Genomic DNA, 19,793 nt, shown 5'->3' with positions numbered 1-19,793 from the left:
TATATGTGTGTACTAAGTGTCTCCAATAACTAAGTTGTGCTTTTTAGTGATGTTGTCCTTAATATAGAATAAAAACCTATTTGAGTTCATTAGATTATGTCTTCCTTAACCTCCTCTACACTGGGGTGCATGCAACCTACGTCAACAGAAAAACTAATAACCACGACATATACAACCAGGGGCAAATAATAACAATACTGGGGTTATATAAGAATAGTTTACTAAATATAAAGTATTAATTAATGCTTTTTGGAAAGGATAGTTTAGGAAAAATTTTATGTTAGTTTGAACCCTGGGAAACTGATGTACTTTTTTTTGTTTGTTTTGTTTTGCTTTGGTTTGGTTTTGGTCAAAACCAGACAAATAAGGAACACTGTAAAGGAAAATTTCTGGTTTGTTTCTTGCTGTTGCACACTGCAGTTAGACCGAAAAAAACTGTTAATTCAATTTTTAACATCTTTTTGATGAACTGACAGGAATAATTTGTAACAATTACACAATACAGTTATATATTATGGCAACTTAAATTATTTTTACCCAAGTTTCTGCATTGGTAATCCAAAATGTTCATGTTTGAAAGACAGATTAAGATATTTATTTTGAAAATAAGGAGAAAAAAGTTTATTTATTCAACAAATATTTACCTATTGGTCATTGTATAATAGGCACTGAAACTGAGGACATGGCAAAGTCTCCATGAGGCCACATTCTATGAAGGACCATGACAAACAAGAAAACACATGAATGGATAAGATACACGTTTTTATCAAGGTTCACAGAACCTAATCCAAACTGTTAGGAAATGTAAATACAAATCAAGAATACAAAGTTTCTGATATTTTGAATTCCCAAATTTTAATTACACTTATAAGAGACCAAGAAGTGGTTATTTAATTTCAGACTACCTTGTTTCATGGTCTTCAAATTTTTTATTCCAGATTAATATTCTCTTCCTAATTATTTTGTAAGATCCTGATGACTCAGGCCACATATATCATTATTTCTGTCACGGCGCCTATGGCAATGCTTTGGTGTAAAACTAGGACTCTAGTGAGATGGATCAATTTTTCCAAAATTATTAAGGAGAGGTTTGAAAATCACTTGCACCAAGTTGATTAAGTTTCTTGTTTATAGTATTAATCCATTCAGTTAATTATTTTAATTTACTTCCAGACTACTCTTTCTGTCAATTACTGTAATTTTCAATTAGCAGAGCACAAATTATAGGTTTGTTATATGTATCAACCTGTCCCAAAATCACTGCTACTTTCTGAAGTTAAGAAGTAACTCAATCTACCCACCCATTGACTCCCCAAAATAAATCCCATTTATACAATTCCTTTAGAAAGATTTAAACTGAGCAATTCCCTGTTTTAACGTTGTAATGTCTTTTTTCTATTGAGTAGAAATCTGTCTCATTTAAACTGCACTTGTTCTTTCTTTCAAAAGCTGAAAAAATTACCTTAATTTCCCCACATCTGGTTCCTCCATGCTAAACGTTCACATAATACTATTTTTCAGTAAACTTTGTAAAATTTTATGATTTGTTAGGCTTCTAAGACATAAATACTTAAGTTTTGGGAATTCTCCGTTGGCTAATAGGTCAAATGTTGAATTGAGAAAATAAGATGATTCTAATTAAAAGGCATGGTTTTAGCTACTAAGCTCGTCTGACCATCTTCTTTTAAGCACTTTGGTTTATCCACCTTGTGCTCATAAACATCCCTCAATTCTGTCCACCCAGAATGAAAAATTCTCCATGTGTTCTTTGTGTAGATATATACTGAAACATCATATTTAACAACAGATTTCTACCAAAAGCCAATAGTTGAATCATGCTTTTAATAACTATTTAGCTTTATTAACCATAATAGAGCCTGTACTCAGTTAATCCCTCTGTAATACATGGATTTCTGTCAAGGTAACTATATACCCACCGTGTCCTTTAATAATCAGCTATATTACCTAAATACAAAATGTTATGCATATTATAACTTCCACCTTATTTAAGTTACTAAACTTCTACTCTATTTAGTTTCCAGGCTTCTATCATCTTCAAAACCAACACTGTCTTTCCTATACTCACTTAATCAATGATAAAAATGGTTAACTTTCTGTTAAGGCAGTATATCTCCAATTTGCAATAATTTCCATCAACACATAGTAAGATATATTCATTCAGCTGATTAAAATCCATTACACATTCCTCACATCACCATTTAATATGTAATAATACCAGGGAACAACTTGCCAAATTTCTTTTTTGACTAAATATTTGTGATATTTCCTCAAAACTTATTTTTAGTAAATTTATAATTTAGTAAATTTATAAATATACAGTTATCTTAAGTGCATGCAAACCTTTTGTTTAATAACATCCTCAAAATTTTGAGTGAGATTAATAATTTTTAATAGCTAAATCTGGGGCTTTGGTCCATATTTTGTAAGTCGGTAGACAGACACTTTATGACAGACATTATCAGAAACCATTGCTAAAACTTAGGCTGAGTTACTCATGTTTTTAGACCACCTGTTCCATAATTTCTTTAAATTTCTGAATTTCTATTATGATATCTATTACGATGAAAAGAAGATAATGATATCATGATATGCCTGATGTCATGTGAAAAATTATTTAGCTTGATTTATACTGCACTTTAACACACTTATTAAAAAACCAAATTGTATTTTTCAGATCTGTAAATACAACAGATTCTAGAAGATATGTGACTTTATGCAATAACCTTAAAATACACATAATAACAAATATATTCAGCAATCTATACTAGAACGGTTGTCCCAACGTTCCAACAATCAGATCACTAAGTTGTTCGTAAGTAATAAAATAATAATTTCACTATGATGGTATATATTAGATAATGCTCCTGTATGTGTGTTTTGTTTTAAGAAGTGGGGGACAGTGATCATTTTACCTGTCCTCATCAAACTAGAAGCATTTGGAATCTCTGACATGTTTCAGGCTTATTTTATTTCTCCCTTCCGAAAGGTGACACAGTGAGCACAAAACAGCTGTGGGCAACGGAAGAATTAAAAATGTCAATGATCACCATAGTGTCCAGATCTGGTTAGTTAGATTCTAGCGGCTCACATTTCTAATCTACCACCATCTACTACATTCCAACAAAATCAGTGAATCCTGACTGATTTACTGTTTCCCATATCTCACAGAATATGTGACACCACTGCCCCTTCTTCCTCTGAAAAGACAGAATGCAATCAAATCCAGGATACCAAGGAATCTACTGAATGAAGAGTAGCTCCACAATAAAGAGATAATAAAGACAGCATTTGGTAAACAAGAAAAAACATAGCAGGTTGTCAGTCATATAATCTCTGGCAGTTAAACCTGAACTGCCAATCATTTGTTAATTTAAGAATAAGATATAATAATTTTGATAAAAATAAAATTTCAGAAATGATGAACACTTCTTTGGAGAAATTTAACTTCAGTTCTCATAACAAAACCTGGTTTCAGAGGTGCTTTACAGATTACATAAGTAGTTTGTTAGAATGAGAATATATTTTGAAATATATATACATAGGACCATAGAGTACTAATGTCTGAGTAGTTTATGTATGTAAAAACATTATTTTTACCCTATCTTTCAACTTACCTCTTTCATTTATTTCCTAAGAATTAACTAGGTATAGAAACTGAGCATGTCTTATATCCTATATGGAAACTTGAATAAAACTTCAAAAGAATAATAGTAAAAAATTAATATGTAGTAGGATTTTATTTACATTGAAATGATAAAAGGATACTGCAGAGGTCAAAAGATTTTAAAATAATGTTATTATTCTAATAAATGATCACTTAAGCTATTTGTGTTTCTTCATTTCCATATAAAAAGGTAAAGAGTAGTTGCATTAATGTTATGTATGCATCTATTTTATGTACATCTATTTTTCCTGGTTTATAGATATTTAAGTAAAATAAATAAAAGGATAAAATGTTGTTTTAAATAATAGTAGAGTTAAATAGCAAACTAGAGATAAAACAGGAAAACATCCCTTTCAAAGTCTTTCTCTTAAGATTATATACATTAGACAGCCCCACTTTGCTACTGTTTCACTTAATGACTTAAAAGCAAAGTTACAGTTTGTAGTTTTTTTTAATGCATGTAAGATACCAAAAATGACATAAGGCTCCAAAAAGCACAGTCTTCTAGATGGACAAAATTCATAAAATGTCCTTTAGAAGAATATAAAATCCATCTCACTTCAGCATAGGAATGATTAGATATTACTATATACTGTTAGGTTTAGAGCTATATATATTTAGAATATATATTCTTTCCAATGTTTCATTTTGATGAAACATTTCAAGTAACTGTCCATCTCAAATGAGGACAAAATAATTCAGAATATAGTCATGATGTTTCCAAGTTGTCATGGTTACTTACTTGTCAAATAATGTTTCTAACTCATACACCATGTCTGTCAGCAATAGAACAGCACAGCAAAACTCTCAAAGTCACCATTCACCTGAGAAGGCCAAGATAAAAATGTCAAAAACGATGGCATATATACAAATCTTGGCTGCAATTTGAAATACCGCTCTTTTGCCAGAACCCAGAAGCTTCCAGAATTAATGAAAAATGAAACTTTGAGTTGAATGTGATATCAACAGGAATGAAATACATCTATCTTTCTATCTCTTTGGAGAACTACCAACAGTGTCTCCTTGCATCAGATCTGCTTCCAATTCTTAATTAGGTTGCATAAAGGAAAAAGACTAACATTGCACAGTGAGAATAAATTGTATAGCTGCCCACTTAATCATTCCTGTTTGATTTAGATTGATGATTTACTTTGTTTGTTCTACTTAATAAAAATATTATGATAAATTTAAATAGTCCAAAGTATCATAAATATGTCTGATGCGGTAGAGTGAATAAAAACAAAAATAATGTAGGAAGGTATATATATTGGCACTATCTTTATAATTCATTTTCATTTAATTGAAAAGAGAAACCACATCCTAATTGTTCATTGTATTTTTTAAAAATTAGGATCTTGATATTAGCAAACATATTTGTATGACTTATAAAACAAAATGTAATTAACACATGCTGGTAATGTGTAGAAAAATAAGTATTAATGTATCTTCTTATTATAATTCTAAATATCCAGAACAGTATTACCTAAACTGTATGCCAAAAATGTGGTCTTTGAAAACAGGGCCTGGAGTAAAAAATCTGGGAAAATTACATTCATGAAGATTCACAATTCATCTTCACATGTTAAAGGTTTTGAAATGTTTGAGCAAAATATAACAATATAGTTTAACTTTATTTTGTAATATTTTTGTTCATAATAAATGTTCAACATATAAGCATAAAAAGCTTAATGTTTCCTGAAAAGACTCTACTAAAAAGTCGCTGCAACAAAAGGATGCAGTAAGTCTGTCCTTCAGACAGACTTTCCTCCACCTTAGTGCTGCACATTTATTTAGTTTGTCAAGAAACTTAAGTAAAATCTATTTTTGCATCCATTATGGTAAATTTTGTATGTGACATATTTAATAAATGACAGAACTATGCTCTTTAAACAAATATTTGTATATAATAACAGGTCTCAGAAAAATATCAGTCAGAAATCAATGTGGGAAAATGGCAGCAGGCAGGAAAGGCAACAAAGAGTTCTTTAGTAATAGGTTTTCCAAACGAAGTGGCTTAAAAGAAAAATCAATACAGCTCTCTGGTCATTAGAGTGATAAAATTAAAGCTATCTTATTTCACAGCAGCCCCTAGAACAGCTGATTTTCATAAATGTGAGAAGGGGAACAAAATCTGGTTTGTAGGAGAATAAACAAAAATGTTCTAGCTTAGAGCATAATCCTAAAATTCACATGTTCCCCAGATTTATAGAGGTATACTAGGCAATTTAAAAATTATCTATATTTAAGGCATACAACATGATGATTTGGTATATGTATACATTGTGAAATAATATCTACAATCAAGCTAATTAACATACCCATCACCTCACAAAGTAATCTTTATTTTTCATATTTTTAGTATTATGTAAAATTGAAAAATTTATGGAGGATCACTAGTACATTTATAAGACTGCATCCTTTTTAAAAGGTATGAGAGATTATTCAGAAATAAACACTTCTAAAGGGTAAAACATCTTTGGAGAAATTGTCTAACCTACAATCATACATACATATATGCAAACATATATGCAAGATGTACACACACATCTGTGAGTACATGTGAAATGTAAATGCAATGACATCATAAACAATATAAGGGAGTATGAAAGGCATGGATATCTTAATTCTCATCTCTGTATCCCGCAGCTCTGCATCCCTCAGCTTTACTCCTAATTCTTCTCACTCTGGCAACTGTAGTTTCTTCTACACATCCTTTATCCATGGTTACATCTGAAAGCTCTTATGTCAGGTGAGTCTTCTCTGTTCACCAGCATTTCCTAGCCAGCAAAGAAACCTATTTGGCTAAAGGCTGTTTGAATACACATAAGGTACGATGAAAAATGCCTACAGAATATAAAAGTGCCTACATTACAGGTATACCAAGCGAGTTCCTTTAGTTGCAGTACCTAAGTTCCAAGAATAATACCTGCCACAATAATACTTTAAGATCTAAATGAAAAAAATAAGAAACCACAAAAAGGCATTTGAAATAATCTATAAAATGCTCTTTCAAATGTTGTTCCACAAATCTTACCCAACAAGTTGGTTAAAGGTAGGGGAAGACAGATACGCATACTTTTGAAAAACACATTATTCTTTTTGGCACCCTAAGGAGCTATTTTTGAAAATGCTGTTGTTAAATTCACAATTCAGAAGGTCTCACATTATGGAAATTGCTACTTAGTTAGAAGCCAACCCAATAGCCCCCCACATCACTGCTATTAGGTTGCTAACACTGCAAAACTTTTGCAAGCAAAAGGAGGAGTGCCAGGTGGCTTCATTTGGAATTGAGCATGACAAGGCAGGAAACAACAAATGTTGGAGAGGATGTGGCTAAAGGGAAATCCTCTTACACTATTGGTGGGAATGCAAGTTGATACAGCCACTTTGGAAAACAGTATGGAGGTTCCTCAAAATGTTAAGATTGGAGCTACCCTATGACCCAGCAATTGCACTACTGGGTATTTATCCCAAAGATATAGACATAGTGAAAAGAATGGGCACAGGCACCCCAATGTTCACAGCAGCAATGTCCACAATTCTCAAACTGTGGAAGGAGATAAGATGTGCTTCAACAGATGAATGGATAAAGAAGATGGGGGTCCACATATACAATGGAATATTATTCAGCCATTAGAAAGAATGAATACCCACCACTTGCGCCAGCATGGACGGAACTGGAGGGGATTATGCTAAGTGAAATAAGTCAAGCAGAGAAAGACAATTACCATATGGTTTCATTTATATGTGGAACATAATGAATAGCATGGAGGACATTAGGAGAAGGAGGGGGAAAATGAAGATGGGGGGGTAGTCAGAGAGGGAGATGAACCATGAGAGACCATGGACTCCAGAAACAACTGAGGGTTTCAGAGGGGAGGAGGGTAGGTGGATGTGTTAGCCTGTTGATGAGTATTAAGGAGGGCATGTACTACATGGAGCACTGGGTGTTACATGCAAACAATGAATCATGAGGCACTATATCAAAAATTAATGATGTACTTTATGGCGACTAACTTAATAAAATAAAATAAAAAATAAATAAATAAACTGGTCTTGTTATAAAAAAGGAATTGAGCATGACACATATCTGCTACTTCTCACCTGTGGGTCTTAAAAAACATTCTTTTTTCAGCCAGCAAAAGCTCTTTCATAACTATTTTATTGTTTTTTCCAACCCCTTTCCTAGAGTTCAAAGATTAGAAAAAAAAAATACAGCTATCTCCCATAGTGCTAAAGGTGTACAAAGTTTATACACATCTAAGTAAATAGCACAATACAAAAATATGTGTAAATTCAATAACAAACCTTTGGGAGAAAAATCTGTTTATATACATATACCAGTATTTATGCAATTTAACTTGAGAGACTGGGTATTCAAGAAATAAAATATATTTCTAGTAAATGTTAGCCATTTTAACATGTTTTCCAGTAGACTGATAAACTGTTGGGATTTTAAAAAATAATTAAACAATAATTAGATTTTGTATTTAAAGAACAAATTAAACATATTACTATATTGTATGCATAAGCTTGTAAAATATTAGCAGGACTACCTTTATACTATAAAAATTAAAAACTTTTTTGCACAGAAGATAAACTTTTAAAAAATGAGTTTAAAGTACATTCCATGAGCAATTGGTAAATAATAAAGTTATAGATCAGATTTCTACTAAAGGTCTTTGATTTCTTATCTATGCCATAAAATTATAAGATATTTATAGCAATAATTATGCATTTAGATAATATAGGTATAGCATAAAGAAACAAAATAAGAGTCAAGGCTCAAGTAAGCAAAAATAAGTGACACCCCAAATAATAAACAATAACTTATAGTGAATGATGTGAGAAACAAAGGCAGAAGAAAAATTATTACATTTCCTTACTACTTAGAGCCCACTGACAAGTCCTTGAAATAGGCAGAGTGACATTCCTTTAGGGATTCAGCTGCCTTGATGCTACTAATTTGCTAATGGCAAAAAGAGAGTCTCAGCCTGACCCTCGAGGATCCTGTTAAGTCTACTTTAACATACAAAAAATCTTTTAGAAATGTCCTTTATATCTACCCCTCAAGATACATGTTAGCAATCATCCCCAAGCATATGACCCACTGATATACATCTGAAGGGTCTCATGACTGTTTTATTAGACAGTAATAAATGACCTTTTCCCAACAACCGCAAGCTACCTCAAGGTCCTGGAAACCTTACTTCCAAATTCCTTGGAGAGTTCCACTATCCCTAACTCCCTCCCAACTTGAAAGTATATAATCTAATGGGGCCACTCCTCATGACCACGATGCAGCTCTTCCTGCCCACAAGTCCTGTCCTTGTGCTTTAATAAAACCACCTTTGTGCTTTAACAAAATCAGATGTCTCAAGAATTCTTTCTTGGCCATTGGCTTCAAACCCTAACATCTTTCCTATATCAGGGACTGCATGATAGAAGTCCTACCATGATATAGATACCATGGAAGAGAAGAAGGAAATAACAACCCTATGTTTGTAGAAATAAGTAACTGTTATAGTGCCAGTCTATTTTTTCAAGTATGCCCCAAATTTACCAGTGACCTTACCACACTATGAACTATATCTGGTATAAGACAGTACTTGATTATGGAAGATCATATTCCGTAATCCATATATAAAATTTAACAGGGGCACCTGGGTGGCTCAGTGGGCTAAGACCTCTGCTTTCGGCTCAGGTCATGATCCCAGGGTCCTGGGATCGAGCCCCACATCGGGCTCTCGGCTCAGCAGGGAGCCTGCTTCCTCCTCTCTCTCTGTCTGCCTCTCTGCCTACTTGTGATCTCTGTCTGTCAAATAAATAAATAAATCTTTAAAAAAATAAATAAATAAATAAAATTTAACAAATCTTCCTTTAAGGGCAAATAAGCAATGTGACTTCCTATTCTGTAGTTTTATAACTAAGATCCCATTCTGTGAGATGGCACCATTTTTTGTTTTTATTTTGCCCATCTAGACATAAACAGAGTTCTCTTTTTGTACAAAAAAATAAAAAATCATTATGGGTAACGAGTCCTGTATAAGTACGTGCCATTAATCTGTACTCATAAGCATGTAGGTGTATCAGAGGGTTTGGTGGGTGCATATAACAATGGAAGCATAACTATTTTCAAAAGAAAAACATCTGGTCTTTTGGTTATTTAAGAACTTTGTTTCCTTAATTGTAGCTACTGCAGGTCTGTGCATGATATCCTTATTCAGTATCAGAAGAAGCAGTCATACTCAAGGCATAATATGAGTAGGACTTTCCATTAAGCAATATAATTTTAGAAGTAGTCACATCTTTTCAAATGGACAGTTTGAATTTACATCTGATTCATTATATAATATGTCCTGGTATACTTAGCAGGTAAAGCTATTAGCTAATCAAAATATACACTGCCAAATGAAGTTCTCTCTGCCTGAATTATCAGTCATAAATTATATTTTCACTGCAATCTTATCATGATAATTAATTTATTTAATGTTTTATTGACAAAAACAAATAAAATGTTGAAAATTCCAGTAACAAGGTAGCCTGCTTAAACATGAGATTTTCTTTTTGGCTGAATTATGACTATTATTCTTTTTTCCATTGTAACTTTAACCATGCAGATGGAAAATTTATTGAAGGTATCCTGAATACCAAGTTCACTCCTAACTCAAAGGTTCTTACAAAGTTGAATCAATACGACTGAGAAAGAATGACTGTCCAAAATCATTTCTAGTAATATAACACTAAGATTAGATTCTTTATTTGAATCTTCAATTCTTCCATTTGTTTAGACATTTCATGCTGATCTATTGATTCACGGCAAACACCTCTTATTATAAATTGACCAACCAAATGCCGACTCTGTCAGTTCTGAACTATGCATTAATAGATCACTAACTTTGCATCCTATTCTGTATATATAAGGTTCTAGAACACTTACAATGGGACTGAACTGAAAGAGAAGTCAAGGAGAGATCACGTATTTGTAATTGTGTATTCTTCTCAATGTGCATGCATTTGGACTCCATTTGAAAAACAGCTAAATGATTTTTTTTTGCCTTTTCTATTTTGTACCACCTGTACTTTTCTCACATCATTAAAGTAATTAAGAAGTGAGTGTTTAAAATATGGAATCATAAAACAACATATTTCTTTGGCTTTTAACCTTTCAGGATGCTTTCAGTTTCATTATTTTATATCAATCTTACTAAGTTTCTACAGGATATTAGGGCAGTTAATATTATACTTGTAATTATTTCAGATAGGAAAAACATATCTATAGAAGGAAACCAAAAAAGTTTTGCCCTCTTGATAAATACTATAGATTGTATACTTTTGGTTATTAATACCATAGATAGTAGCAGAATCAAGGATTCTATAAAAAGTGATTGTCTTATTTTATACTTGATATTCAAGAAGATACTATACAGTCTTCATAAGGGACAAAAGAGGTAAACATCCTCCAGCTGGCTTCTTCCCAATTTTCTTTATCTATCATTTTTAGGGGGAATTGAAGTGAGCAAGGGGATGCAACTGAAGTAAGTGTGGCAGCAGAGTATCTATCACCATGGCTATGCCCAGCAGCTTCATCCCACTAGTTCTCAGAACTAAGTCCACAGTTCCTGGTTAGTTCAACTTAAGAACACTTTTTCATTTAAGAAGGATTAAACACACTTCTCTGGGTCATATTCTTGAAAGTCTCTTACAACAGCATCTTTAAGTAAAAGTTATCATTTCTCTTTCACACAAATTTTATATAACTGTTCTATGAACTCAAGAATCCTCTGAAAAGAAGGATATTCCTATGCCTTAGAAATGTGCAATACTCATTTAAAGTCTAGAGATATCTGAATGTAGCAAATGATAATAAAATGACCAATCAGGGGCACCTGGGTGGCTCAGTGGGTTAAGCCTCTGCCTTTGGCTCAGTTCATGATCTCAGCGTCCTGGGATTGAGCCCCACATCAGGCTTTTTGGTCAGCAGGGAGCCTTCTTCCCTTCCTCTCTCTCTTGCCTGCCTCTCTGCCTGCTTGTGGTCTCTGTCAAATAAATAAATAAAATCTTAAAAAAAAAATTTTAAAAAATGACCAATCAATTAAATGGAATTTCATTAAATTCACTAAAATGGAAGCAACTCTGTATCTTACAGTCTCATAGAACTTTCTATAAGAGATTTTTGTCTGCTTGAACAACCAATAATTTTGTTTTTTAATATATTGGGGAAATTATATTACTGTTCTGGGGAGAGCATGCACTCAAAACACCATAGACGGAGGTTCTGACCCACCCATTCCTTTGTTTGGAGGCATAAGGATGTCCAGTTACCATCAAAGAGTCTTCTTCATTGTAACAACTGTAACACTGACCAGCATACATTACAGAATTGCTACCAAGAGCCAGCTAATGAATTTTTTAAAAACTATTTTGAAAACTATAAATTCGTAAATAAATATGATTAGTCAACCTGGAGGCAGCATATGTTCTGGTTAGAGATATGGACTCCAAAGGCTGATTGAACCTTTGGAGGTTCAAAACCTCTCCCCTAGTATCTAACTCTGTGACCTTGCATAAGATTTTCATTTTTCTGTATGTCAGTGAAGATCATAACAATACTCAGATTTTATACTGTTAGTTTGATTCAACAAATTAATATTTTAAAACTATTTAGAATAAAATTTTTGTTGACAGTATTTGTTAACATTGGTAATATATGTTTCTCAAACAAAGAAGATAAAAATATACCTGATGCCAATTTTATACATATTGTCATTTCAGAGAACACACAAACAGAATTAGAGAGATAATAAATATTAAAATACAGACCCTGTTTGAAAAATTAAGACCAACTAGTATTAATACTATCCCATGGTAATTTTTAATAGTAGCACCGTCTACAATTTATCACACATCTGCTAGCAATCTTTGCTACACTCTTCATAAATCTTACTGCTTAGACTCGCCATTATCCTTCACATAAGGCTTCTTGTCCCACTGTAAAAGTGTAGAAACTAACACCAGTAAAAAGTAGAGGTACGACTAACTGCTAGTTATCTGGGGTCCTTCAGGTGTATTATTTATTGCTTGAAAATGGAATGAACTAAATAATAAGTTGGAATGCATGCTAGCTTAGGCCTTTTTGTGTAGGCTGGATTGCTGTCTATGTGACCAGACTGTCAGACACTCAGGAGTAGAGCTTCATAAGGTTAATAATCACCTGAACTCAAACGGTGCTGTAATAAGACTTGAAAGTGGCACTTACTGCTTCCTGGATCACGTGTCAGCAAATCTGTCACTCCAGATATCACTGTCTGCATTACAAGAAACACTGGACAACCTTGTTTACTTGTACTGTTTTTATCAAGAGGTTCTGAACCACTTATGAAGACTGTATTTAAAGAAGGAAATATTCAGTGGAAGTAGGACAATGAACAAATTGGAGTCAACTAAATGTACCTCCAATTTTTAAAAAAATAATTCAGAGATCAATAGAAAGCCTTCTTCTCTGTATAATGGGCCAAAGAGACGCCTAAGGAGGAACAATGATAACGGATTAAAAGGCTATCTCCTAAATAAACAACTCCAGCAGTCATTGGTAAGCTCAAAGTTGAAGCACTAGTGGCCAGAATTTGCTTTCAGAGGTTTTCACAAGTCGTTGGCATCATTTTACAGATAAAAGGTTTGCAACAATCAACAAATAGAAAGAGCTATAACGAAGATTCTGTGTACTCCTTTCCATACATTTTGTTATAATTTAATAAAAGATTATTTTCTGAAGGGGTCCAAATATTTTCAGCCAATGAGAGGCCTTTAGAAACAAAGAACAAGCTAAACAACAGAAATCCTAGATTAGAAAATAAAGCTGAAAATGGCATGAAGCAATTTGCATTGTTTTTACATAACAAGCAATAGTAATCCATGAGACACACTTCATGCAATAGCAAAGAATAATGAAATGTTTCTGGTGGTTTCAGAGAGTTCAAATCACCTGTTGCTTATCTGAATACACTTGATTTTATTTTCCTTACCACTAAGATATTGATGGATATCTTGAAGCCATGTCACATCATGCTCATGCCTGCTTTGGCTGCTTTATTTCAAATACCCCTTGGTCAATCCCAAACCGTGAGGAACCACATGAGTAAGAGATGAAGCAGTAACAACTAGAGAAATACCACAAAAAGCATGAAAAGACTGCTTAGAACTAACTATCCTTTGTAATGATATTGATACTGAGCTAGGCAATTAGTCCTGTGCCCCCAAACCTTAAAAAACATATTTGATATAAAAAGATTAAATAAAGATAGTCTTTAAGGAAAAATGTTTTCATTTTTAAAATGTAACTTATTCCATCAGTTGTTTTCAGAACAAAAATTATTTTTTGCTAAATATTATTTAAGAAACAGTGATCCATGTGGATACAGATTATCTAATTCTAATCAATATTCCCTGATTCCCAAAATAAGATGCTTGCACCCGAATCATGAATACAAAAATACTTATACATGCAAGAGCTTGAAATTCTCCATCAGATGCTAGGAATATAAAACAATATAAGATATGATGCCTCATCAAGGCATAAAGTATTTTGCATATATTTTAGACAAAATAACAATTCAAGGCAATATGTATATATTAAATGTGTGGAATAAGAAATAAAGGCACTCTAAGAGGAAACAAATTAAATACCTGATTGCCAGGATCTGGGAGGGGGGTGATGTCAAGAAAGATTCTCGAAGAAGTTGTATTACACAGACTTACGTATTTTACACTCAACCAAAGAGGAAGAAGTGAAACTTCCACCACCAATTTCAAACACTGAACCAATTTTTCAACTGCAATTTATATTGTTATATTTTTGTCTTTCATTTGGATTTGAGGCCTTTAAAAATGAAATAATGTACATTTTTCTGAACTAGGATGTAAAACTTTGAAGTGTCTGAAAGGTCATTTTCTGGCAGTAACTATATACTCAAGCAAAACTGTTCTGTAACCTCAGAGCAGTGGTTTGAGTAAGGCCTGCTTTTACAGGCAACTCAGCATCCATTCCCGGAAAATCTGACTATTCTAGATACCCTTTAATTCTATCTTGACCTGATAGAATGGTTCCTATTATCTACTGTGATATTTGTAATAAAAAAATTTAAAATATTTCAATTCAGTATATTTTTACTAAAAATGTGTGAATTTAGCTTCCTTAATTTTCAGAGAAAAAGAGATGAACCTCTCTGGATGTGTGCCCAGAAGTACAGAGATAACAAAATTGGATGTGCAGAGACAGTATATAAATATGGTAGCAGTTAAACAGATTAAAATCATTCCCATAGTATTTGCTCTTCACATGGAATTTTTCTAAAGCTACAAAATAGCAAGTTATAAGCTGAATGAAAGAAGTTAATTCTTTTACGATACTGTGCAAAATTCCGAAGAGGCCATTTATTAATTGTGCCCTATTTGTTCGATGTATTAAAAATCACTTCAAGATCCCTTCTCTACTTCAGTGTATGTGGGACGGAATTCAAAGGCAATGTACAATTTCATAGCCCCTGGAAACAGAACGTTACATGGCAAACTATGTCACCAGAACAACTGTGGCTGATTAAGCAAAAGCTGAGTCTCCCTCCTAAGCGTACAGGCTAGTGTACCTGTTTGGTTTTCTTTTTAAATTCATGTTTTCAAATTTTATGATCATCAGTAGAACTAATGATTTTGCTACCAGGACATCCAAAAATGGAGTTAGAGACTTTCTAATGCGGGAACCCACCCTGAACCCGAGTTGACCGGACCGTGTTTTAAGCTGATGACATCTGAGACCTAACAGATGCCCAAAGAAGCCGCTCAGAGCTTCCCTTACCCGACTAACCGCGGCTACTTCCAGAAAATGAAGGTGCCACGCATTACTCCTCGGAGACAGACCAAGAGTAAACCCATCCTAAATCTCAGGGGGGAAACCAGTTGCCGCTACATAAACAAACATTACCACCAACTTTCTCTCCTGTGTGTCCTCCTAAAACCCACTGCCTTTCCTAAAGAGACCTATTTGTTCTTCTCATGGAAGGCTTTCCTCCCCCTTCCTCTGCTAAGTGAGGGGAGGCTTGAACCATAACCGTGTAGCGAGCGAGCCGTGTCTTTTACGAGCTCTCTGGTGCGCGCGGTTTTAACTTTCTTATTACTCGGTCTTCTCTCCTTTTCATTCGCAGGTTTATGTTCACCAGCTTAAGACGGGAGAGGAGACGTCTCCCCTCCCAGACAACAGACATCACGGCATGGAAACAACACTTCAAAGATCAAAGATCCAAGTTCAAAGTTAACTCATGTATCAGGACCCACAAAACGGGCCTTTCCAGCGGCCTGGTTCACGTCACCGATCGGTCATGCGCACTCGGACCTAACGCACGTCCATCACTTAGCCTCCACCTGGGCTTCAGCAGGAGGACGCGGCCCCAGGAAACAGGACCCGCCGGCCTTATACGGAAATCCCCGCCCTCCCACCCAATCACGCCTCGTTTCCGCCTCACCCTTTCTAACACTCTATAAACCCCTCGCTGGCTCCCAAATCTCTGAGGACCAGTGCGCCATGACTTAGGTGCCCTATCGCCCCAACCCAGGGGGCGCTCCCCCCTGAAAAAAGGACATCAAACTCGTCACTGACTTGTTTTTGTTTCGTCACCCGGCAGCGCTGGCGACAAGATGGCACGGAAGACGCCGCTGCAGTCTCCAGAAGGGCTCGGGGAGGCAGGCGAAAGTACCCATCTGCCCTTTCGGTTCACCGCCTCCGGCGCAGCTTCTCCCACAGCAAGCACGGCTTATATCCCCTTCCGAGCTCGTCGGAGTTTGTCCTAATCCTTCCGGGTGGAAACCGGCAGCAGGAGAGACTCCAGGGTGTTCCCGTGAGGCTTCATGGGTCAGAACACGTGTTTGTGACCCACCGCCTCAACGAGGTAGTGCTTCCGGGGGTGCTGACGCGTCTCAGTACCTGTGCACAGGCAGCCAGAAACGCTAAATCTGGCTGAATTAGGATAATTTCAACACGGCGGGGAATAAAAAGTACGCCTCAATCGAAGAAAGCAAGATGGCACTGGGGAGCTCGGAGGGAAATTTACAGCATAAACCAAGGGCAGGGGCTTCAGGGAATAAAATAAATTCCTACTGTTTTGACCAGTAGCACATCAAAACCTCAATAGGCACAAATCAGACTCTTAAAAACCAATAAGGCATCTGCCATTTGAAGAAACTCTTGCGAAAGAAGTAATAATAACATTGCTAATGAGAATCTTAGAGATCAAAATGGCAAGACTGGTGGGCGCAGAGGGACAATGGAAAACGGCTAGGGCAGTCACCACTAAGTCATTTGATAGATAGGAAGAGTGTTAGAACGTATTAGCTTAATGAAAAGCTGATAAAGGAAATTTTCAACGTTTCATGTTTGTGGGCCTACTTCTGGGCTCCCAGCAAAGTTACACTTGAGCGATTATCAAAGGCAAAATGTTTGGACAAAACCTCAAAGCATGGGCTCTCTTTCTGCCCCTATTACACATCCCACATCTGGTTTATTTTAATAAACAAAAGCAAAAACAAAAACAATCCAAGCAAAGATGAGGGAAAAACAGAAAAACAAAACAAAACCCTCCCTCCTTCCAAATAAGATTAAAGGCATACAGACTTGCACATGCTAAAAATGTAAGATGAAGCTTGTAACGTTCTGGAATGTCCTTCATCATGATGATTTGTAGCTCTTTATGTAAAAATAAATAAGTAAATAAATAAAATAAAAACATATAGTGCTGCACCAAATGTTCCTTCCCTGGAGGCCTCTCTTTCTTGTGAAGATTGCGTATCCTGGGCAACAGTCCTGACTTGGGCTCAAATAAAATTCCTTTCTGTTCCCTTTTAATTTTTTTTAAAAAAGGTTTGCTAATCTGGTGGTGACAAAGCAAAAATCTATCATGTGTTCCATATATTTTGGTATTCTTTACCTGGAAGATAAAGAAGATAAGGAAGATAATTAAGATAAGGAAGATAAAGGAAGATAATTCAAATAATCAAGACTAGGTACGGAAAAAAAAAAAAAGCACATCTTCTAATTTATACAAACAGGTTTATCCATATAAATCTAATTTTTTTTTCCAGATTCTTTAAAGAAGAAGAAAGAATAGTGGTCAGAGCGGGGATATGTTAGTGACAATATTTTGCATTTTTTTTTTAAGAGTTATTTATGGGGAGGGCAGAGAGATAGACTTTCCAAGCAGACTCCCGGCTAAGCACTGAGCATCTTACGCTGGGCTCCATCCCACAATTCATGAGATCACGACCTGAGCCAAAACCAAGAGTCAGACACTTAAGGGACTGAGCCACCCAGACACCCCTATTTAGTATTTTTTAATATAAGCAAACCAGAAGAACAATCTAATGAAGTTTCTCAAGTCTTTTTCAACAGAATAAGTTGAATTTGAAGCTAAAATTCTTAATATGATAAAACCTTAATTTGTTAAAGTTTTTAAAATTTTTATTATTATGTTACATTTATTTCAAGTGTATTCTCTTATATCTTTACCAAGGAATTAAAGTATTTTCTGTAATGCAGTAGTTAAATTTAAATTTTAATCTCCTTATTTAGTATATATGTATACTCACACAATATTAACATAGTCTTTAGTTATCATTATCAAAGACAAAATTCTCTCTTGACAGAACATAAACCTAACCCACATGGCATTTCTTTTTGTTTTAATTTCTTAACATCAGTAATTTACTGCACTCACAGCATGAGAATTCCAGCTTAAAAAAGGGAAGGAGAGAAAATTGCATATTAAGAGTTTTGTCCTTTACCTTCATATACTAGGAATCAAAATGTTTTAAGTATTGACCCAGTGGATAGAGCAATTTATAAGTTATAAAAAGATGCTCATCAGAGGTTAACTCTTCTTCTCAAAAAAATGCATGCCTCTAAGTATATGGGCAGGATAACTGAGGGATAGCTTCCCTTAGGTTGCTTGAAAAGCAAGCAACTCCTTAAAGAACCCTGGTATTGCTGGTGCAAGAAAAAAACATTCCTGGACCCAGCACAACAAAGCTGCCATTTTCCCAGGTTTGGTTTGGCTTCACTTTTCCATTGCTGTCTCAGATGAGCAGAAAAAGCACAAACCAATCAGGATCACGGGTGTTCTTTCCTGCTAGTGCTGGAGAAGGGACAGGACCAAAAACAGGGGATACCTTAGGAAATAAGAAAAACATGCATAAAGGGAAGCATACTTATTTTGGACAGGATAATAACAACAGAGGAGAGAAGAAAATTTTATCTTATTTTATTTTTAAAAATTTATTTATTTATTTAACAGATCACAAGTAGGCAGAGAAGCAGGCAGAGTGGGGGCGGGGGGGGGGGAAGCAGGCTCCCTGCTGAGCAGAGAGCCTGATGCTGCGGGGCTCAATCCCAGGACCCTGGGATCATGACCTGAGCCGAAGGCAGAGGCTTAACCCACTGAACCACCCAGGCGCCCTGAGATGGCCTTTATAACATGTTGAACAGCAAAGATGTGATTTGCAAGTAGATGGCTGAAATGCAGATGATCTCGGTAGGTCTAAAGTTAATTACATGAAAAAAAATAGGTGAATTTACAAAAGGGAAAATACAAATCACGATTGATGTATGGGGCAATCACTAAGAACACTAGACAGTAATTCAAACTTTGATTTCAGTGAAAACATTTCATATTTCTGCAACATAGATATTAAATTTTAACAGCATTTACACTGCTCTTTCACTGATTTGCAAGTCAAATTTCAGCCAATTTTGTAGAAAATAAGTACATAAGATAATAAATGGTTATAAGAAGGATTTTGTTATCATGTTTCACTTACACAAATTATAGCTAATCCAGGTTCTTAAAATAAATTATATTGATATGGTAAATATACACAGAACCAACAATGTTAAAAACTTTATTCTTTGACCTTACTAAAGGTTTGGAGGATCTTGGTAAGCATCATGCCTTACTGGAGCATGCGCATTTATCATCTAATTATCTCAAATGCACTGAGTTTCTTGGGGGGGGGCCAAGGAGGGAAGTTCCTGCTTTATTGAGGTATAATTGACATCTATATTTAAGAT

At 34.9% G+C, this 19,793-nt stretch overlaps 1 protein-coding gene across 7 annotated transcripts in view; it reads right to left on the bottom strand.

Moving 5' to 3' along the window:
- Positions 1-19,793, bottom strand: part of SGCZ (sarcoglycan zeta) — a 1,085,895-nt gene that overhangs the window by 781,854 nt on the left and 284,248 nt on the right. For 2 of the 7 annotated variants that reach the window (XM_032329031.1, XM_032329034.1), the window contains exon 1: positions 16,335-16,632. The exons of the other annotated variants lie outside the window; for them this stretch is intronic. The gene's annotated coding sequence lies outside the window, so the exon portion shown is untranslated. Of the gene's footprint in view, positions 1-16,334; positions 16,633-19,793 lie in introns of those variants that run through there. 7 annotated transcript variants of the gene reach the window in all.

Source organism: Mustela erminea, chromosome 21 (genome assembly GCF_009829155.1).
Source record: "Mustela erminea isolate mMusErm1 chromosome 21, mMusErm1.Pri, whole genome shotgun sequence".
In the NCBI taxonomy this organism is placed as follows: domain Eukaryota; kingdom Metazoa; phylum Chordata; class Mammalia; order Carnivora; family Mustelidae; genus Mustela; species Mustela erminea.
The sequence above is the reverse complement of the archived record's forward strand: the minus strand, read 5'-3'. Positions and strand labels throughout refer to the sequence as shown.